Genomic DNA, 24,592 nt, shown 5'->3' on the forward strand with positions numbered 1-24,592 from the left:
CATCAAGTACACATGTTCATACATAAAGAAATCGTTAGTGAAAGTAATAAAGTAGAAGTAACCACCTATTGCCTGAGTTGATATAAGACCACATACATTGCTATGTATAAGTTCTAGTAACTCAATGGCTCTCTCTCTAGTTCCACTAAATAGATAGTTGATTAGTTTTCTACGAAAGCAAGGCTTGTAAGTTTCATATGACTCATAGTCGAATGGATCTAAGTATATATCCTTCAATGACTTTCAAATCCTTCTCTCATGGACATGCAAGTTCCACCTATTGTTTGTTTCTTAATCCACTCTATCATTTTTAGAATATGGTTCTGAGCTGATGCCCCCTTAGTCATCTTGACACGGAAGAGGCTCTTAGATATCTTATATCACTATGTTCTTCTCTACTCATTAAATAGTTTATGGAAATGCAGGAGTATGGATCTGGTATCCATGTTTTCATATTGTCTTTGTAATTTAGGAGTTATAGAAGCCAACATGTAATACTGAGCAAGAGTGGAATCATCTATATACTTTTCATATCGGGCAAACTCTTCTTGAGGTACTCCTGGCTCAGGCTCTAGTATGACCATATCTAGGACATATACGATTTTTTTTTCTACGAGAACTATTCTCAAGTTACAGAGCCAATCCGCGTAGTTTGGACCAGTAAGGCGGTTGGCATCAAGTATGCTAAGGGTCTGATGATGACATGTTTCTAACAAATAGGAGATGTAGCATAAATAAATAACATGCAGATTTTATAGAAAAATAAACAATCAAGATATTGACTTTTATCTTATCGTGCTCCTACTATTTTTCTAACGAGTCACGTGACACCCCCAGCATATGAAACGGAAGTCTCCAATAGACTTCTAGTGGGGATCGGGATCTAATCAGTACCTTAGTCTAACCTCGAGGAACTTGACCAATCACACTAAGCCCAAAAAGATAGGCAACTCTTGCCAATCACAACTCCTTATAATTCTTGTCTTGTTTGGCCTCCAAACTATCATGGTCTCGAGAGACTTGACCAATAATGATGTCTAGTTAAGTCATCACCATCATTACAAAAAGAGTATAATTCAATGATATGCCCTCAAGGGACTCGACCAAGCATACAATGTCCTCAGGTCACCGGTGACATCTCTATATCGTAGGCAAGATCTCGAATCACAATATAGGTGAGCCTCGAGAGACTCGACCAACTTAACCTATATCGGGATTCAATTTCTTTCTATAACAATGGAAGGCCACGTGGATCAATCTAATTGTCTCACATTTACTGACTTAATATTATCGAGAGAGGAGATTTTGATTTAGTCTCCGAATATGACGTGTCACATACATATATATTTGATATATATCTATATCACATACAAATATATATATATATATATATATATATATATATATATATATATATATATATATATATATATATATATATATAGTAGGTGTACAAGCAATCCCACATCACATGAGCAATCACACCAGATGATCATGAACCCCAACCTACTATGATCAGGCCTAAGCTAGTGGACCTAATCGCTCACAATACGATCTATGTGTGCATCGACGCATCTTCATGCCCTATGATCATCAATTTTATCCTCATCGATTCCGTCAGCATCTCGGCATATCTCCATGCGTCGCGATCATTTGTCTCGACCTCGTGGGTCCCACTATTGCCTCTACGCTCCCGTTGTACCTCGTGTAATTATAATATAATCACAAGCACGTAGGCTCGATAATAAATGAGAAAAAATAAAGACTCGTAGGCCTTAATAATAATAATAATAATAATAATAATAATAATAATAATAATAATAATATCACACACATATATCACATCACACGGTCCATGATCATCCATCCACATCATACATGACATCACAGGGTCTATGATCATCTATCTACATCATACATCACATGTACATGTCATTTAATTAACTAATATTTTTCTAAAATTCGGGACATACAGAAAATTTTTAGAATTATGAATGGTATTTAGGTATTTAAGTAATTTTTTGAATTCTGAAATTCCAAGGGGTAAAATAATCTTTTGCATAGAAAAACCCTAATTCCTTCTTGGCACTCATTGCGTTGAGCAACTCACCCGCGAGCGATGTGTTTGTAGGCGACATCGTTGCAGTGGGCGATCACCCCCTTTGCCTAGTGGGCAAGGGCTACTATGGGTGAGCGCCGCTAGTTGGGGCTCGCCCACAGGCCCAACATCCATAATAGCACACGGTCGCCGCTAAGGGCAGCCCTGGCTATGGCCGCTGCCATTGTGGTCGCCACTACATGTGGCCCTGCCTACGGGCACCCAACCCGTAGTTGGCGCCTACTATAGGCAGGCCGTCGACAGCAGCCCATCGGCCGCCAAACCCTTGCATGTAGATGGCAGCCAAGGCTGCCATCAACAAGGGTAGTAAGGGCAGCAACAATTGCTACCCTTTCTTATTGTTGCGTCAAAAATTTTGACATCAAAAGACTTTCTAAAATGCAATACACGTAGTTCAAAACCAATATTCGCATGAACAATCTAGCTCTATACTACTATAGAAAAATCTAAGGGTGACATCATATGCACAATAGAAGAATAAAAAATAAAAATTTTAAATTTTTTAAAAAGATATTCATCGTCGTACAAAGATTAGTGCGCAAAAACCAGCGAAACTGAAAACCAAGATAGTTGCATTATTTAAGGAGAACATATATCCCTAAAATCCTACAGATCTGTGGGAGAGGATAAATGAGGTCAAGTGTCCTCTCTAGCGGTGATCCACATGATTAGGGCTGTGAAGATGCTCCTCGAATCGCTGCCCAAATCTCCATACGTGTTGGCTAAGGAGGAGAAGGGGAGAGGAGAATAGGAGGTGACAGCCTAGAAGGCCCAACCTATGGCCATTTGGTTCTCTTCTATTTATATAGGCCCCTTATCAACTTAACCCTAATAGATCCTACTCTATTGAATACTGAATTTCCATCCAACTAACTAAGCCTCTTAGATTAATGGATCTCTATCCAATAATCTCTCATTGGCTCTAATTGGATCTCTTCCATAGGATCCAATAATTTAGGGGCTTATTAGATATCTAATAAGATATGGGCTCTAGCGGATATCTCATATATGAACCTCTACTCATCGTATTACCTACCATATATATGTGACCCTCTAGGCCCAATATCGAGTTGGCCATGAGTCATACTTATTAGAACTCTTTCTGGCTTAGTGAATTATTATCTCCATAATAATTCACTCGAGTCATTGACTACGGACGTACTATGCCACTATGCCATAGTCCATAAACGATATCGGGTATGATGTTGTTAGGCCCATATAGTTTTACTCGAGTCTCGCTCTAATCAGATTCTCTCAGAGAACTCTTACTTTCTCAATCTAAATGACCCTGGCCAAGGATTTGTCTAAGAAAGAACATATGGGATATTTTCCTTATGACACATAGAGTGGATGATCCTTTATTGATACTAAATAGCCCTCATAAGGTTGGCTACCACTCTTGATAATCGGTTGTACTAGATCTGGAACTTCCAGACCTATAAGTCCAGTATCAAAGAGTGAAGTACTCATATAGAACATCTTTGGTGTCTTAAGTCTGAAGATTAAATACACTACTAGGATGGGAAAATCACTATATGACAATGAGGTATCATCAAATATCTAGCATTTCATAAGCGGATCAATCAGTGAACTCATTATCTAATGAGCACCTACACTATATCCCTAGTGTCCCCACATGAGCAACTATGAGACTAGCTACCTCCATCATATGGATGAGTATACAATACATAAATCTATCCGGTTATCTTGATGTCCCTCTCGAATAACCTACGATCAGGATTATTTAAGGTATGTGTTTAAAGGCGAATCAGTCTAATTATCATGATCTCATCATGATACGATTCCCATTGCATAGATCCACTAAAGCGTAGTGGCCTAGTACCTCTGCATTCGATGAGTTGGGTGAATTATTATAGAGATAATAATTCATTAAACCAGAAAAAATTTTGACAGGTATGACTCACGGCCAGCTTGATATTGGACCTAAAGGGTCACACATATATGGTAGGCGTTGCGATGAGTAGAGGTTCGGATATGAGATATCCGTCGAAGCCCCTATTTTATTGGATATCCAATAAGCCCTTGAATTATTGGATCCCATGGACGAGATCCAATAAAAGCTCATGAGAAATTATTGGATAGAGATTCACTAATCTAATAGGCTTGGATAGTTAAATGAAGATCTAATACCCAATAGGGGAGGATCCATTAAGATTAAGTTGATAGTGAACCTCTATAAATATGAGAAATTCAGTGATTCATAGGCTATAGCTTTTGCTTGTCTCTCTTATTCTCCTCCCCCTCTCTATCTCAGAGTAGGCCTAGAGTTTTGAGAAGCATCGTCGCAACCATACTGTGTGGATCATCGCTAGAGAGGAGGGCACTTGACCTTCTTCACCCTCTCCTAGAGATGGAAACAGGGATACACAATCTCCCTAGGTAACACAATCTTTACTATACGTAATATTCTATTTGTAGATTTTTGCACATCAATCTTCGCATGACGATGAACACAACTTTGGAAATTTGAAGATTTTATTCCTCTGTACTTCCGCTGCGCATATGATGTTGCCTCCAAGATTTCTCAACAATCTCGATGTCCCTCTCGAGTAATCTCTAAAAATATTTAAAATACGATATCGGTTAAACCAGTCACTGTTTAAAGGGCTTAGAGAAGCGAGAAAAGCACCTGCAGCGTGGTACATTCCATTCTGATTCTTTACAACCTCGGGCATGAATTCGAAGGAGATACCATATCTTCTTACACAAAGCACAACCTCCTGAAGCACGTATTTGGCAATTTATACCATGACGGAAAAGACCTTTAACTTTACGGCAATTGGGATATTGGCAATGGGATGGATAATCGACAGCGGGAAGCATGCACCCAATAAGATATAGCATTTTCCTAAGCTGCAACGCAAAGAATTGGATGAGGTGCATAACAAGCAAATAATTGGATGTATGCATATCAAAAAAGCAAGCCTAGGACAAGAAAGAGAGGATAATAGAGGTTCTAAGCACCAGTCTGACGGTAAGTGGATAATTGACATCTCTGATTATTCCATTTAAAAGAAAAGCTATTATTATTGACATTTGACAATTGTCCTCTACCATAAGAAAAACCTGACAAATAAATCTTTTAGCTTTATAAAATCAATAAATAAACATAAAAGACATATTACAGGGACTAGTGACATCAAATTGGTATTACCAAAGATCAATACACTGGCATTTTACCTAAAACTTCACAACAAGCAACTTAACCACAAGAAAAGGAATAATATGGATATTGATCCAAACTGCACAGTGCGCAACTTACATCATACCTAAACATGCATGCCATATTTGATCAATACCAATTTCACATCTAGTAATGGTGGGTCCTGAGAAATCACCAAGACTAAAATTCAATCAGGAGTAACCGAACATCTCACTTTGACCTCTGACACCTCTAGTGCCCTCACATGATTCCATCTCACATTGCACCCTACTCCATTCCTTCCTCCTATTTTAATTTGTGTCAACCTCCCATCTTAGCTGCTCCCATCATGGCCTCCTCATTTTACGCTGCTCTCTCTCTCTCACTCCCAGTTTCCCATCTCGACTGCCGCCCACTGTTTTCTTGTACTTTCCAGTCAACAGAAAAACAGTGTCATCGCACATCCAATGGGACCATCATCACACCACACACCAGCTCAAAAATGACACAATGCAAACATGCGCTCTTCCTCTAAACTCTACTTCTCTTTCCCAGATGCAGCAGCGCAACAGCCTGCCACTGGTATGATTTAGTTTCATTTTCTGTGGATTGATTGTTTATTTTATTTGTGTGTTTTATTGTTCAATTTTGAAACTATACTTTAGTTGTTTTATCATTTTTTTCTTGTTCTTTTAATTTCTCAAAGGGAGAGAAACTGTGGAGTGTTTCGAAGTGAGCAATTGTATTTGTTTTCACGAGAATTTGCTATGACATGCCTGTTGCATTCCCAATTCTTCTGTTGCAATCATTGTGTTTGATTGTAGGCTTTTTGTTCATGTATTTGGTTGCTGGATAATTTCCAGACAGTATTATTATAATAGCACGTTTGTTCTTAGATTAAAAAATTATCATTACACTTTTTATAATCTTTAAAATGGTAGTCTTAGAAATCATTTAAATAACAATAAAGAATATGGTATATCAAACATTTTTTCATTAACAGTAATGTGTAATGCCTTTATCAAAAGAAAAAGATAAGTAAATCAAATAATAGCTACCACATGCAATGCAATGACGGCGATTTTTTATCAAATTATGCAGCAGCATACGTAAATTTGACACTTACCAAAGTTATCAACATTTGGGTAATTGTACAACTAAATCGAAATAAATTACCCAAGTATAGTGACTTGTTGGTAAAGAATAAATATACCATTATTCACCGATAACGTTAAGACTTTAAAAAGGAGAGTTGAGGTGTATCTTAGAGTATAGAGAGACGATGAATGACATTCCAACTCAAGATTGGAAGAGATGGGAAAATTTTCATCAGCAACTTATCTACTGCAGGTGCAAATGAAGATACCTGTAAAACCTGTTGCTATCGTGCTTCTTTGTTTTGTGCATCACGATCAGCCACTGATGCATGATTTGCTAAACTTATGAGGATGATGAATACCAACTTCCTTCTGATAACAAGCATTGCATACATCAAAATCGGGGCAAGTATCGCAACGCCAACCTTGTCCAGTTTCGATGTCATGTTGACAGATGTTACAAAGGCAGGTGCAGTTGGATTATGAAGGTGAAGGTGACATAAGACCATCATTGACGAAAGCTTAGCACGGCACATAGTGTCATATTGATAATGGTTTCCCTGAGAAAGGCTCAAAAATGTCTGCCTAGCATAAAAAAAAAACTCACTTTCTAGGATGCTATCTTTATCCTTTGTATCTGGAGCCACATCATTTATTTCAATCTGAAAACATTTTCAAGCGGTGTAAGTACTACGGAAACAAGAAAAGCAAACACAAAATCATCAACTATTCAACAGTAATGCATAAAATCACATCACATATGCACAAAATTATATAGAAACAGTAACTCTCACTGGATAGAGAACATGCTTCTCGCTACTAGTAATTGGATGCCTTTCTCTTTCCTCGAGTCTTTGTTCTGCTTCATGGCACCTACAACATGATCAACATAGATCAACTACATAATCTAGAAAAAATAATACTCTAAAAGTTAATCAAAATAAATACATATTTTATTAAACAACATAGGAGTTTTTGTTGGGATAAAAGAGTAAGGAAAAAACAGAATACTACGATGCAAGTAAATGAATCCTTTCTATTCAAGAAAACTGATGTAGTATTTAAAAACAGGAGGATTGACAAGAACACTTACAAGATACCAAATGCATACATTATATATTTCCTTGCTTCATGAACTATGGTCCAATTTATAAGACCTAGTTATAACCACCCTATAACTATTAGATCATGATTGAGGTAGTTATTGAAACTACCTTATCACTACTAGATAATGATTGAGATGGTTATTAAAATCATCCTGTAACTACTAAATCATGATAACTATCTCGATAGATAACTCTGAATCAAATCTCAATACTCCCCCTTATTTTATGTCGCAAATCGGTGTATGTAACTATGAATGAAGGGGGAGTGTTGAGATTTGATTCATAGTTATCTATCTAGATAGTTATCATGATTTAATGGTTACAGGATGATTTCAATAACCATCTTAATCATGATCTAGTAGTTATAAGGTGGTTTTAATAACTACCTCAATCATGATCTAGTAGTTATAGGGTAATTATAACTGGGTCCTATAAATAGGACCATAATTCATAAAGTAAAGAAATAGAAAGTGTGTGCATTTAGTATCTTGTAAGTGTTCTTGTCAATCCTACTGTTTTTAAATACTACATCAGTTTTCTTGAATCGAAAAGATTTTTTTACTTTTTTTAAATAACCTGTTTAACCTTACTTTATGTGCTTACAAGGAACCCATTAATTCATCAAATGAATAAATAATAAATCTTTTGACTCCTCAATTACAGTAACAACATGATCAAATTTCAGAGTTAAACTTCTCAAAACTTTTACAACAATTATATGATCAGGAAGATGTTCACCATAAGATTTAATTTGACTAACAATTTCATTCACTCAAGAAAGAAAATCTTGCACCGATTCATTACTTTTCATAAAGAAAATTTTAAACTCACGACGGAGGGTTTGAAGTTTTACCGTAATCACCCTTGATGAAGAACAATACATTTAAGTCCTTCTTTCTATTCTCCCTCAGCCTGATTTCATCATCTGGATCCGAGACTTGAATAGAGTCTTCATCTTAATACTTCAAAATTCATAGTTTTTGCCCGAGAAGATGAGGATAAGGGATTGAGACATGGAATTGCCATTAAAAGTCATAATGTCCAGTTTATATTGAAACTAGGCTCTAAGACCACAAATGTTGAGGATGGAAGAGAAAGAAAAAAATAAAATACTACGATGCAAGTAAAAGAATACTTTCGATTCAAGAAAACTGATGTAGTATTTAAAAACAGGAGAATTGACAAGAAACTTATAAGATACCAAATGCACACACTCTCTATTTCCTTGCTTTATGAACTATGGTCCTACTTATAGGACCTAGTTATAACTATCCTATAACTACTAGATCATGATTAAGATAGTTATTGAAATCATCTTATAACTACTAGATCATGATTGAGGTGGTTATTGAAATCATCCTGTAACTACTAAATCATGATAAAGATAACTATGAATCAAATCTCAATAGTTTTTACCTAATCTACTCCAACCTGTCAAGACTCAAAACACTATGATGGGACCCTCTCCCAAATTGGAATACATTATCCTGAAATCGACTTGGGTCTAAAAGCCATCTTGGTTGGGCGTTGCCAAGATGGAGCAGTCCCAGATAAATGCAACACAAAGTCTGCAGCTACACCTGTTTACTCTAATTTTCACTGGGATGGCTTAGGATAATTTTGGCAAGAGAACAAAAGAAACCAGGACAGACTTCTCTATTTTTAGTGATTTTCAAAGTGGTTTTCTTCATTATTCTAGGAGCACTTGCAGGAAGCCTATTGAATCCCATGTGGTGTCTAGGAGTTCTAACAATATCTATAATGTAGTTTAGGCAAGTTATCTAACTATTAGGAATCACATGTGGAAAAATACATTGGCAGGAACTCATCCTAGTAGAAGAGTCATGCACCTAAGCAAAATCAAAGCAAGATGATTTAGACAATGTTCAGTAACAGTTGATGAGGACACAATCCCTCTAACATTGCACAGGATGGAAAAGAAACAATCAAGAGACCAGTACAGGATGGAAAAGACACAATCCCTCTAAGATGTGGTGATCATGTTAAGAGACATGATTTAAAGGGGAAATTATATGACTTGAAGAGTACTTCAGAAGAATCAAGAGACCAGCATACAATCATCAACAAGCCACAAGCTTCACTAAATTCAGTGAGATTCTTACACCCTTTGCAGCATCAAAAGAAACAATCAAAGATGATCAGGCAACCACATCAGTATGACAATATCTGTGACACGCTTGAATGGCAATATACAACTGGGACCCCCATTACACTGCCTCCCTATTCAGAAGTGCTCCTAGAAGTCTTGGAGGCTCCAAATAAATCGGAAGAAGTTCAAATAGAATCTAACAATGTCAACCAAAAGGATTTGCACTATTTTGTCCTGGTCCAGGAGATATCTGACATTACATAAGATCCACAACTAGCTGTTCAGACTTCAATGACTACGAACACGACCAACGATTAAAAACCTTACTTGACCTTATCTCATCACCTCAAGTTCTAGTACAATCTGAGCCAATTCAACCATTTAGATCAATGATTTTGGCTCTATCAAGTGGCTAAACTTGAGGAGAGTAGAAAGAGATTGTTGTTAAGTAAATTCCCACCATACTAGAAGACTTTGAAAGTCCTCTATGGATTTAACGGTGGGAACCAAACAACAACTTGAGCAGATATGGACTCTCTTACAGAGGGATGTACAACTTATGGAGCCTTCTGAATTTGTCAGCAAAAACAGAACATGACAAATTTTTTCAGTTCACATGCCATGTTTTGTGACATATCATCTTAATACAAGATATGAAGATAAAAGGAAAGACGAGGAAGTTCAAGGAAGTTGCCTTGTAGCCTGATATAGGTCCTCCACATTGTGAACAAGATGGGGTATGTAGGAGGCGATCTGTTTCCTTGTAGCCTGATAGGCCCTCCACTAAAGTGAACAAGATGGGTATGTAGGAGGGCGAGTTGTTTCCTTGTAGCCTGATAGGCCCTCCATATTGTGAACAAGGTGGTCCGTTGGAGGGCGAATGGTTACAATGCAGTCCTCCTATAAATTGGGTCATGTTAAACAGGCAAAAGTATCCTAAACCTGCCTTAGTCGGGAACTACAAATGCTGGACCAACTTCATGTCACATCCCGAATTTATAAAAAAAATAATAAATCAAAAATTTATTATCCATAATTTACATAATAAACTCCCTTCTTTTCTTTTCTTTTGTCTTTGAATTCAAATCATTGTCTTTACGGTAGTAGATATTCTATTAGCTAGAAAAATGACATCTTCTTCAAATGGTCACGAGTCTTTTCCACCCAAGCTTCAGATCTATTACACAATAGTAGATTACTCTGAAAATAAATATAAAATAAAAACACATCAGCAACCAAACATGTTGGTAGGAACCTCAGAAAAATCATAAAAATAATCTTTAATATTCATGAAATATAAACAAATATCAATAATTCAATATGAAAATATATCTATTCATCATAAAACTTATGCATTAGAAAAATGATGATAATTTTTTGCATAATAAACAAAATCATGCATCAGCCACATGCAACACATACATAATAACAAAGGCGTACATCACCCAATGGTGCGCTCTCCCAACAGCGGATGGAGAGGCATATTCCACGGGATGGATTCCTCCCAACAATGGATGGAGATAATCCATATCGCACTCCCAACAGCGGATGGAGGAACCGTCTAACCATCACGTCTAACGGCCCGCTAATCCTCGAAGGGAATCTCCATACCTGCCCTCGGTAGAGATACATAAACATCCATGATCATTTATTTACACTCATTCAATCACTCACGCATACATTCAGAAATCAATATGATTAAATATTATGAGAGACTATACTTGATGTAAATCTACTAGACTATGTTCATTGGTGGCTCCGCACTATGATGGGCCCGTAGCTCCTTTCACAGGTTGCACTCCCAATGTGAACTACTAGTCTAGTCACATCTACTACATGATACTTATCATATCAATATCATAAACATAGAAAACCAACAATCATTTTCAAATGACATCTTCAGATAAAACCTTTAAATTCATCGTATCATAAAAGCATTAAATATCAATATCTCAATAGTCCTCAATCAATCAAAACCCTAATTGGAATAGCTTAATTGACTTAAACCAAACTCAATTCGATTATGATCTAACGGGACCAATATCAAATCATTATGGAATCGGTTTGGAATCACCCTAAACCGGTCTAATTAGATTTGATTGATCTCGATTAGGTCAAATAGGTTTTAACCAGTCAAGTTAGTTTGGAATCACCCTAAATCAGCTTTAACTGATCAAACCTATTTGATTTCGTCAATTAATGAGCTCAAACCAATAGAGAAGGAGATTGGACTATGTCGTATAGTACTAACCCAAACCAGACCAACCCACCTGAGTCTTGGGCGGGTCATATACATTACATATACCTATTCCAAATACTAGGTTGAGTTGAGGTAAGACGGGCTATATAAAAGGAGCGACGATATGTCTAAAACCAATCGCGTAGCTGGGTAGGCTTAACTTCATAGACTAGGCTAAGCCTCACTTATAAGTTGGGCTGGGCCATACTATTGAACTAGGTCATGCTTAGCTCACGAATTGATCATAGACACATGAGTTGGGGTCGTATCTGACCACTTAGATTGAGTTGTACCTAGCCACATAAGCTGGCTCATGCTTAGCCACATGGTTGGGTTGTACCTTACCATATGAGTTGGGTTATACATGGCCACATGGACTGGATTGTATCTAGCCACATGAGCTGGTTCATGCTTAACCACATAGTTGGGTCGTACCTTACCGCATGGGCTGGGTCATACATGGCCATATGGATTGGGTCGTACCTAGCCACATGGGTTGGGTCATGTCTGACCACATGGGCTAGGTTGTACTTAGTCACATAAGCTAGGTTGTACATGATCACATGGTCTAAGTCGATTCGATCTGATCGATTAACTCGACTCAAGTCAGACCCCAATTAGACTCCTCTTATCAAATTAGATTTTAATATTTAAAATTATTAAAGAATTACTCAAATACATTAATTAAATCTTTAAATTCATGATCTAAAATTTAAAACTAATTACATTACAAAAATTCACACATAAATCTTGAAACATAGATATAACTAATTAAATAAATTAGAACTATTATACTAAATAAGAATTTTAATAATTAAATCAATATTAAAATTCACTTAAGCTTAAAAGATCAATACAAATCAAATAATCAGTCTAACATCACAAATCAATTATTATTATTTAAAAATCATAAAATTTCGAAATTAAAACATCATCATTCATTATAAAATTATAACAATCTGAATGTCAAGATTTCAAAACACAAATCAAAGCTAATTAAAAAGAAAGGATCCTACCTCTTTTTGATTATCCCTTCCTTGATATCATCTCCCCAAAAAGTCATCTCCTCAATCCTTCTATTGTTAGGCCTAATAGAGAATGAGGAATGAATAGTCCCTTTATATAAGAGAAGATGAGATCTCCCGGAAAGGTAAGTAATAATTTAATTTTTATTTTTAATTTATTTTACATTTGTTTTCACACATAAAAAAGTAATATAATATTTATTTCTTATAGTTCACACATAAAAATGGAATGTAAACTATTTACTTCATAAATATCAAATCACTCATTAGGAAATAAATCAATTAATAAGTTAATTGATTAGTAGAATTCCTAACTTATCCATATGATTAAGGAAACCAAATCAAATCATTTCCTTAACTATAATACACAAATATAGAAGTTAATAATAAAGTAATATATCATTTATAGTAATTAATTTATGTTAAGGGAAAAATTATCGGTGATTACATTTCTCCCCCACTCAATAGAAATTTGGCCCCCAAATTTGATTAAGAATAACATTAATCAATATAGTTAACTTTTGAAATACTAAGTCGGACAAAACTAAATTAGCTTGAAAAATATTTTAATTAAATGTACCACTCGAAAATTTTTTAGTCAAAAATATATATATATTTAACATAAAATATATGACAGATTAATGAAACTTATTGAATAAATTTGGTTTTAGATTACCCAAGTATATCAAATTCTATATCTAATAAATCAATAAAATTTTTAAGTTTTAGAAAATTAATTAATTGTTGATATAAAATATAAGTTGAGGTACAACTCAACAAAAGCAATTGAAATGATGAAAATTTATCCAACTATTCAACATATATTCTTTTATAATTTCGAATGATTTACATTATATATATGTCAAAAAAATAGCATTATATCTAATTCTCATTAGACTCACCACTTCATTAAACAAATAATATCTGATAATTTTACATTAAATCAAACTATATTTAAATTAATTACTCATACAATTAAGTTTAAATATCAATGCATAATCAAATATATTCTAACTTTAAAGTCATATATTTTATTAGTGCCAACAATAACTTCTACAAACCATCCTACATGTCAAATTTAATCTCAATTTTAAGAATAATATATGGTAACAAAAATTATAAAGGTAAATACTTTATATTTATATTTATAAAGTTTCTATAAAATTTTTACAATTAAAATTATCAAAACTTTTAAATTAAGAGAATAACTGAAACTTACTATAATCTTAATGAATAACTAAGTCATATATATCTCAATAATAAAATATTCTATAATTAAATTAACATCCCTAATTTACTTTTCAAAAAAGGGGACAAGAGGATCATGGAAAAATCACATTCAAAATATAAAATCTTATGAGAGTTTATAAGATAAACTAATATGACACTTATTTTAATTTAGAGAAAAATTAAAATTTTGACTTTCTATAATCCTATTTCAAGTCATTTAATGAAATTCAAGTAACATCTTTAATCAACTATTTTTATAAAAAAATTATATTTGACTAAAAATGATCATAATATCTTAAATATATGTTGTATTTAATCTAATTCTCAAAATCTAAATCTTAAACACTAATTGGGTCATCTAATATTCTAGTCCTAGAATCCCATATTCCAACGGGTCCTCAAAATCATTGCTCTGATACCATTAAATTTGTCACATCCCGAATTTATAAAAAGAATAATAAATCAAAAATTTATTATCCATAATTTACATAATAAACTCCCTCCTTTTCTTTTCATTTGTCTTTGAATTCAAATCATTGTCTTTACAGTAGTAGATATTCTATTAGCTAGAAAAATGACATCTTCATCATAGGGTCAGAAGTCTCTTCCACCCAAGCTTCAGATCTATTACACAATAGTAGATTACTCTGAAAATAAATATAAAATAAAAACACATCAGCAACCAAACATGCTGGTAGGAACCTTAGAAAAATAACAAAAATAATCTTCAATATTCATAAAATATAAACAAATATCAATAATTCAATATGAAAATATATCTATTCATCATAAAACTTATGCATTAGAAAAATGATGATAATTTCTTGTATAATAAACAAAATCATGCATCAGCCACATGCAACACATACATAATAACAAAGGCGTACATCACCCAATGGTGCGCTCTCCCAACAGCGGATGGAGAGACATATTCCACGGGATGGATTCTTCCCAACAGCGGATGGAGATAATCCATATCGCACTCCCAACATCGGATGGAGTGGTATCCCTCACCCGCCCAAGTGGGGACACGTTCCTCCCAACAGCGGATGAAGGAACCGTCTAACCATCACGTCTGACGGCCCGCTAATCCCTGAAGGCAATCGCCACACCTGCCCTCGGTAGGGATACATAAACATCCATAATCATTTATTTACACTCATTCAATCACTCACGCATACATTAAGAAATCAATATGATTAAATATTATGAGTGACTATACTTGATGTAAATCTACTAGACTTTGTTCATTGGTGGCTCCGCACTATGATGGGCCTATAGATCCTTTCACAGGTTGCACTCCCAATGTGAATTACTAGTCTAATCACATCTACTACATGATACTTATCATATCAATATCATAAACATAGAAAACCAACAATCATTTTCAAATGACATCTTCAGATAAAACTTTTAAATTCATCATATCATAAAAGCATTAAATATCAATATCTTAATAGTCCTCAATCAATCAAAACCCTAATTGGAATAGCTTAATTGACTTAAACCAAACTCAATTCGATTATGATCTCACGGGACCAATATAAAATCATTATGGAATCGGTTTGGAATCACCCTAAACCGGTCTAATTAGATTTGATTGATCTCGATTAGGTCAAATAGGTTTTAACCAGTCAAGTTAGTTTGGAATCACCCTAAATCAGCTTTAATTGATCAAACCTATTTGATTTCGTCAATTAATGAGCTCAAACCAATAGAGAAGGAGATTGGACTATGTCGTATAGTACTAACCTAAACCAAACCAACCCACCTGAGTCTTGGGCGGGTCATATACATTGCAGATACCTATTCCAAATACTAGGTTGAGTTGAGGTAAGACGGGCTATATAAAAGGAGCGACGATATGTCTAAACCAATCGCGTAGCTAGGCAGGCTTAACTTCATAGACTAGGCTAAGCCTCACTTATAAGTTGGGCTGGGCCTTACCATTGAACTAGGTCATGCTTAGCTCACGAATTGATCATAGACACATGAGTTGGGGTCGTATCTGACCACTTAGATTGAGTTGTACCTAGCCACATAAGTTGGCTCATGCTTAGCCACATGGTTGGGTTGTACCTTACCATATGAGTTGGGTTATACATGGCCACATGGACTGGATTGTATCTAGCCACATGAGCTGGTTCATGCTTAACCACATGGTTGGGTCGTACCTTACCGCATGGGCTGGGTCATACATAGCCATATGGATTAGGTCGTACCTAGTCACATGGGTTGGGTCATGTCTGACCACATGGGCTAGGTTGTACTTAGTCACATAAGCTAGGTTGTAAATGATCACATGGTCTGAGTCGATTCGATCTGATCGATCAACTCGACTCAAGTTAGACCCCAATTAGACTCCTCTTATCAAATTAGATTTTAATATTTAAAATTATTAAAAAATTACTCAAATACATTAATTAAATCTTTAAATTCATGATCTAAAATTTAAAACTAATTACATTACAAAAATTCACACATAAATCTTGAAACATAGATATAACTAATTAAATAAATTAGAACTATTATACTAAATAAGAATTTTAATAATTAAATCAATATTAAAATTCACTTAAGCTTAAAAGATCAATACAAATCAAATAATCAGTCTAACATCACAAATCAATTATTATTATTTAAAAATCATGAAATTTCGAAATTAAAATATCATCATTCATTATAAAATTATAACAATATCAATGTCAAGATTTGAAAACACAAATCAAAGCTAATTAAAAAGAAAGGATCCTACCTCTTTTTGATTATCCCTTCCTTGATATCATCTCCCCAAAAAGTCATCTCCTCAATCCTCCTATTGTTAGGCCTAGTAGAAAATGAGGAATGAATAGTCCCTTTATATAGGAGAAGATGAGATCTCCTCGAAAGGTGAGTAATAATTTAATTTTTATTTTTAATTTATCTTACATTTGCTTTCACATATAAAAAAATAATATAATATTTATTTCTTATAGTTCACACATAAAAATGCAATGTAAACTATTTACTTCCTAAATATCAAATCACTCATTAGAAAATAAATCAATTAATAAGTTAATTGATTAGTAGATTTCCTAACTTATCCATAGGATTAAGGAAACCAAATCAAATCATTTCCTTAACTATAATACACAAATATAGAAGTTAATAATAAAGTAATATATCATTTATAGTAATTAATTTATGTTAAGGGAAAAATTATCGGTGATTACACTTGAACTATGAAAGCTTGGTAATGTATTTTTAATCGAACTTCAACCATGAAAGCTTGAAGATAATTTTGGAATGTTCAAATGAGAATTTTTGAGAACGATGACTACTATAATTAATAAGAGACTAGGATAGTAACTTAAAATAGGATTTTTTTTTTATTTTTAGTGATTTTTAGATTTTTTTTTTTAATGACTATAGATGTCAATATAATCTTGTTTCAAGTTTTGGTGTCTAAGAATCTTAATATGGTTATATAACTTTATAGTGTAAGTTAAGAAAGCTGTTCAGCTATTATGTGTTTTGCTTGGAGAATTTAAGAGGTCTCTTTGGTGGTATAATTACTGGAAAGAAAAGCTTTTACAGAATTTTTGAGTAGACTATATATATGACTTATTGACATTCCATATGCCATGCTTGGAAGCTTGACTAACAACTTATGTCACTGATTACATTAGTTTATAATAATTAGTTTCTTTATTCTCTTTTTCTCTATTGGGAGAGCCTTTTGCTCCGCAAACTAGAGAAAATCCAATAGAAGAGTCATTTCTATCCGAAATTGCCTGTGATCTGAGCAAAAATAGTATTACTGCAAGTTACGCAAACACACAAAGTAAGTCTTCAGTCAAAAACCTAAATGACAGACTATCAGGAAGCTAGCTTTCCACGATCTTGTCTGCGAAAGACAATGCATTTCCAGTAAAAATGTGTGAAAATTCAGAGTAAACCCGATTGAAGAGACTCCTAGATAAACATGGAAGGAGAAATATTCAGAAATGTCACATTGTCGATGGTCACATACTTCAAGAGCCAAGATTTCTGAAAACCATTCTTGAAGGTTTGACATGTTTACGAATTTCCATGTACAAGCATTATAATTAAGGTATCAGTTGTATAGAGCAAAGTCCATATATTTGGAACAGCATTACCAAGATGAACCAAAATTACTAGAGCGTGTGGGATGAAGTATTTTCATAGATAATTCAGACCACTATGAAAGCCATGATTTCAAGTAAAAATCTTATTTGCAAAATAAATAAATACATAAGATGGCTACAAATAATAAGGTTTTTAATTTCAAATAATATCGCCTGTACTAAGTAGTATGTACTGGTCCGCTAGCTGACCAGTACACGAATCGATCGTTATCGGGTGATACCGTCGATTTGGGACCAAGAGAAAAGAAAGAAAAGGAAAAAAAAGAATAGGGAGAAGATGAGGAGAACTTGGAAATCGACCTTGCTTTCCCTCCTCGTCTGTTGACGACTTCTCATCCACGCAGGAGAAGAGTCCTCGGCATCACAGGGAGAAGAGAGGCAATGTCGTAGTGAAAACATTTTTTTTATCATTTTTTTATGATAGCCTCGGCGACGTCACTCCGCGTGAGGAGAAAAGAGACAACGTCACACTTTTTTTTTACTTATATATATATATATATATATATATATATATATATCATTCGATATAGAATATCGTATCGTACCAAGTGAGTCTTTGAATCTTATGGTTTCAATTTTAGCATAGTAAGTTGGTTTCAGAAACTTGTTTATATAAGAAAATAATTTCTCTTAAACTTTTACCTAAGCCTTTCCAACTCAACTATAAACAAGAATCATTCCTTTTTGGTGAATATCAGGTGGGACCACAATAAATAAAAAATAAAAAAATAGTTAGGAAACTCCATTCTCTTAACATCTTCTTAACAAAAAGAAAATGTCATTTGGCCATGATTTTCATCAGTAGTAAATAGGAAAAAATGCACAAACAATTCTTCTACGAAAAAACTTACTTATCACAAATTTGAAAATTTTTGCATTGGTTGCAAACCCAATGTGTCCCAGATACTATTAGTATATAGCAATGTGTGCAAGCATGCTGCAAATGGACCATGATAAAATCTTCCTTCATTGGACATATAATTTCACCAAGCTGTATAAGAGAAAAAAAATAGTATAAGAACAATTCTGTTAGTTCTTTAGATTTTAATACTAAGTAGTAAATTCCAATACAGAGAATCACAAGCAAGAAAAGTTACACGTGGCCGCTACAATTAAAAAGTCATTGCTCCATGGTTTTCTAATTAATCAAATTTTTAAGTACAAGAAGCATGAAAAGTGAGCATATAACAGATCTGATCGTACATGAAACTCATGATAGAATCAGGTGATATGCAAGGATGATAGAATGGGGTGATATGCAAGTTGATTTCATGAAGAAAAATTCATGCCACCTCACTGTCCCAGACAATGGCCTCATTACAAATGCACCATCATTCAGTTCCACTACAAACATCAAAATAAAGAGGGGCAAGCCCATATATAACAGCTATTGAACCCAGGTATCTTGCAACACCCAAGGTATCCTATCTAAAGTCATAAGATAATAGAAACTTTCAATTATCCCATCATCATTTTCATAAAGATACAGAAACCAAACTTTCTCAATAAACTTTAACGTTTCAAGTAGTAGTAAATAAGGAAATGGAAATCTAAAAGGTACCAGAATTTCATGATAAACAAAGGTACGTAAAGCTTCTCCTGTCACTGATTTTGTCACGGGCCTGAAGAATTTGACAGAGTCCAGAGACGAAAGATATACTCTACGCTGGTTAGGGAAAGAACATTCTGAACCAAATTCTTGTACATACATGCCAAAGAGGCACACTTCTACACTAGTAGATATGTCATAGTAAGTCATAGTAAGCCGCTGCGCGAGCAACAACATAGATATGTCATAGTAAGTCATAACAATTCCTTTCTCCGCTAGTTATAACCAAGTCCTTTGTTTTGGAGCTATTACAGAATTGAACCCTTATTAGAATCCGTCAAAGAATGATTATAGTTCCCACGAACACAGGAAAGGCAACATAGGGCCATAAAAGGAGCTAGAACACCTCTTTTTGAGTTTCATGACAAATATGACATTGATTACCACCATTGGGGCAATAAAAGGAATTGATGCCTATAATCTTTAGGGTCGAAGAAAGGGTTTCTACCGGCTTTGAGGCTAGGGTTAGTTGTTTCATGAAGTGACTAGGCTATAGGGTAGTAGTGGAGAATTGCCTGTTCCAGGTCGAGTTAGAGTTAACACCAAGTGCTTTCCTTTGCCCTTAAGTAATTGGTGGAATAACGAGTTGTCAGAGGATGGGTATGATAGTAGCCTGCTGCTTGGCAGTTGTTATTCTTACAGTTTTGTTTGAGGCCTTGGCTGAGTATAGGACCGGTGCATTAGGCTTAGTCCGATATAGTTCCTGTTTTCACTGGCAGTAGTTTAGTTCCCGTTTTCGTATCTGCATCAGTGGCTAGAGTGTCAGTTCATTCTTTCCCTTCACATTACTCACTCTTTCTTATGAATTGAGTACACCCTTTATGTAAGTTCGTTATAACCAAGTCCACCAAGCGTATACTAACGAGTTTGATTCTGACCTTTCCTACTTGTCAGTTTCATTCCCAGTTTCATCCGTATTTAAGTAGTGGAGTAGTCCAGGACTTGAAGACCCGATTTTCTTAGTGGTTGAATTCTTTTATGAGCAAGTAAAGCATAAGGCATAATAACTTGCAGGTGCTTCAACTGGATCTACATTAGACCCATGTTTTTCAAAGGAAGGCAGGAGCAGTCGCAGCTGGGTTTACGTCTACGTCTACTGGATCACTGGCATAATAACTCGGCCCCTTAGGATGCAGCTTCTACAGATATAGGTTCTTCCCTGGGCCAGGTGTGGTGGGAGAGCGGTCGAGCGTGCAAAGGCGCGAGCAACGTTTCTTCAATGTTTAAAAGCGTGCAAAAGAAAAGGTCGCCTTTTGGCTAACGATTCCAAAGATTCTATCATCGAACATCGAATTCTTGGCTGGAAAAGAAAGGAAGAACGAAAACAGAACGAGAGACAGGATAGTTAGGAATCAAAGCCAGGAGAGATAGACTAACCCAAGGCGGGAGGGATTTTCGTTTTAGAGCAAGTCAGAGCAGGCTTAGCTATAGGGGATCGTTATACTGATCTGTGGAAGCAAGTTCTCAAGTATGGAGTTGTAGGGTGAAAACAAGTCTTCTGAAATAACAGTATAGCCTGAAACGAAGTATGTGAGTACAAATCAGCAGGTTACAATGACACCTGCATATCTTTTGGGTCGTCTCTGATGTATAAAAACTAAACCTAATAATTGACACCAACTTATGACAGACTTTTACCTTCGATTTATATGGAAATTCCGTTGGGTAACTTTCTTCTTGAAATATTTCTAAATATTGCTTCTTCACTTCCAGTTTTTTGTCAACAGATGATACAACTCTGACGACAAGTCCTTCTGCCCCCGGCACCTGTAGGTAATCACAAATTCATATTATTTTAAAGCAACAATTTAACATATCAAATTAGCAAAAATAAAAAATGCAGATAAAAAGAAAATAAATTCTGAGACTATTGTCACCGTACATATGTGAAAATACTGAAAGAGAAGAAACAAAGTTCCATCATCGTGAGAATGACAAAAAAAAAAAAAGAACATCTAAGTCAAACTTGAACATAGTCAAACATCTAAGCAAATTTGTCGTAACCATTAAGATTTGATTGTCAGTTATAACTAAGTGTACGTTAAATCTCGGATTTTAATAATAAAATTAATTATAGATTATTTAATCTAATCTATATGTTGAGAAAATTATACAGGATTAGCTACGATAGTAGTAAGATATAAAGCAGGTATTGTACCGAAGTCAAAATCGAGATCTTATTGGAAGTTCAAGAGTTCGTCGGAAGTCCGAATGTTCATCGGAAGTTCTGCCGGAACCAACCGAGAGATCCAAGAACTTGCCAAAGAAACTCATCAAAACTCACCAAGAAGATCATTGTAAAGTCCAGGAGCTTGCCGAGAGTCCGTCGGAATTTTGCCAGGAGTTCGTCGGAAGATCGCCGGAAGATCGCTAGAAGCTCACCAAAAGAGCAATTAACGTACCATAACAAGAATGCTTTGTCAATTGTCTTAATTATTATAGTTAGTCTGTAAATTGAGTTAGGATTAGGAGGTAATCTCACTAACTTAATTAGGGGCCAATTGAGCCCTTAATAGGGTTGAATTGGGTCGGATTGAACAGTCCATTCAACCTCTAAAAATATGGCCGGTGGTGGCACCGCTTGGGAGACCCAATCTCCCAAGTGATCTGGGTGGTGGTACCGCTGGCAATCAATGCTGCCAGAAATGGTACCGCCCATGTCAGGCGGTGGTTCCGCTAGAGCTCGGTCTTCGAACTCTGTCAAGCGGTGGTACCACCAACATCCCGAAATCCAAGGATTTAAATTTTTTGGCTCCAACTTTTGAAGTCATTGAGGCCTATAAATACCCCACCTTTTTTTGTATGAAAGGATAACAAAGTGCTATTATATAGGTGAAAAATTCTAACTATTTATGGTGTGAAAAGCTTTGTAAAAGTGAGAAGAGTTCTTCTCCTCCCTCTCTTAGCCTTGTAACCATCCAAGAAAAAGGAGTGAGACTTGTAAGGGTTGTCTCCTAAATCGGGCAAAAGGAGAAAGAGTTGTATAAGGTGGTTGGTCTTCGCCTATTGAAGGAAGGCCTTTAATGGATGCCGGTGACCTCGACGGAGGAGGAATCCAAAGTGGATGTAGGTCTCATTGACCGAACCACTCTAAATTCTGGTTTGCTTTTCCTTTTGTGCAATTTATTTTACTGCAAACCTCCTTGAGCTTCTCCTTACATTCTTACGAAAGTTTTAAGTTCAACATCTTTCCGAAACAATTTGAATCGAGACAAACATTATACGAAATTGAAGAATTTTCTACTGCACTAACTCATCCCCCCCTCTCTCTTAGTGCTGCTCTTAATCCTAACAGTTGATATCAAAGCAAGGTTCACTTTTATTTGGTTTAAAACTCAAGAGAGATGGTATTTGCCAGCAACCAAAAGGGTCATTTAATTACACGTCCGCCCATGTTCAATGGGACGGATTACACATATTAGAAGACTAGAATGAGGATCTTCCTAATTTCAATGGATCTCAAATTATGGAACATTGTAGAAAATGAGTTTCAAAAGTCTTCTCTTCTAATAAATGATTGGAATGAATAGAGAAGAAGACTTTCGCTTTAAATGATAAGGCTATAAATGCCTTGTTTTGTACTATAGATAAAAACGAGTTCAATTGTGTATCTATTTTATGAAACTGCTTTTGATATTTGGCACATACTCGAAGTGACTCATGAAGGCACTAGTAGAGTGAATGAGTCAAAAATTAATCTTTTGGTGCACACTTATGAGTTGTTTCAGATGAAACCGAATAAGACCATTGGAGATATGTACACTTAATTTACGGATATTGACAATGGTCTAAAAGAACTTGGTAAAAGTTTCTCAGATTTTGAACTTGCTAATAAAATTTTAAGATCCCTTCCAAAGAGTTGGGACCCTAAAGTCACGGCTATTCAAGAGGCCAAAGATTTAAATAAGTTTCCTCTCGAAGAACTAATCGGGTCACTAATGACCTATGAGATGATTTGTAATGCTCATGAAGAGCCTGAGAACAACCTTTGAAGAAAAGATTAGGTGTATGCTTTCCCACGTCAATTGGTGGTGAGTTCAGGAGAACTTTTGAGAATTACTGTAAGTTCCATGGTATCAGGCTTGAGAAAACAGTTCCTAAAACTCCTCAGCAAAACGATATGATAGAAATGATGAATAAAACCATTGAAGAAATGATTAGGTGTATGCTTTCCCATGCCAAGTTACCTAAGTCTTTCAGCCATTTAATTCTACATTGGTTGAGGAGTATGAAAATCAAGGGCTAATGAGTCTTGGGTCTTCCTTACCCTTATAGATATTTTTTGGAGCTCACATGCTCCGAAAAGGATAAAATCGTGTTGGTACGACCATAGCCCAAAGTGGATAATTCCTTGCAAGCCTATAAGCCACACCAATGGTGCTAGAAGGAGGGCCCGACACCTACACGTCGACCGAACAAACTTGTTCCCGAGCCATGCACCTTGGCTCATAAGTATGTCAGGTCTCTCTTACCCTCTAAGGCTCCTTTTGGAGCTCATATGCTCCGAAAAGAATAAAACCATGCGGGTATACCCACAACCCAAAGCGGACAATTTCTCGTGAGCCTATGAGCCGCACCAATGGTCGGTTGACCAAATGATCCCTTATTATATTGGCGCTAGAAGGAGGGCTTGACACCTATATCTCGGCCGAGCAATCTCACTCCCGAGCCATGCACCTTAACTCATAAGTCTGTTAGGTCTCCCTTACCCTTAAAGGTGCCTATTGGAGCTCACATGCTTAAAAA

At 35.4% G+C, this 24,592-nt stretch overlaps 1 pseudogene; it reads right to left on the bottom strand.

The window, feature by feature from the left end:
• Window positions 1-4,732: 4,732 nt before the first annotated feature.
• Window positions 4,733-19,996, bottom strand: LOC135604771 (histone acetyltransferase HAC1-like; annotated as a pseudogene).
• Between the last annotated feature and the right edge of the window lie 4,596 nt (window positions 19,997-24,592).

The sequence above is a fragment of the Musa acuminata genome, chromosome BXJ2-2, assembly GCF_036884655.1.
Source record: "Musa acuminata AAA Group cultivar baxijiao chromosome BXJ2-2, Cavendish_Baxijiao_AAA, whole genome shotgun sequence".
In the NCBI taxonomy this organism is placed as follows: domain Eukaryota; kingdom Viridiplantae; phylum Streptophyta; class Magnoliopsida; order Zingiberales; family Musaceae; genus Musa; species Musa acuminata.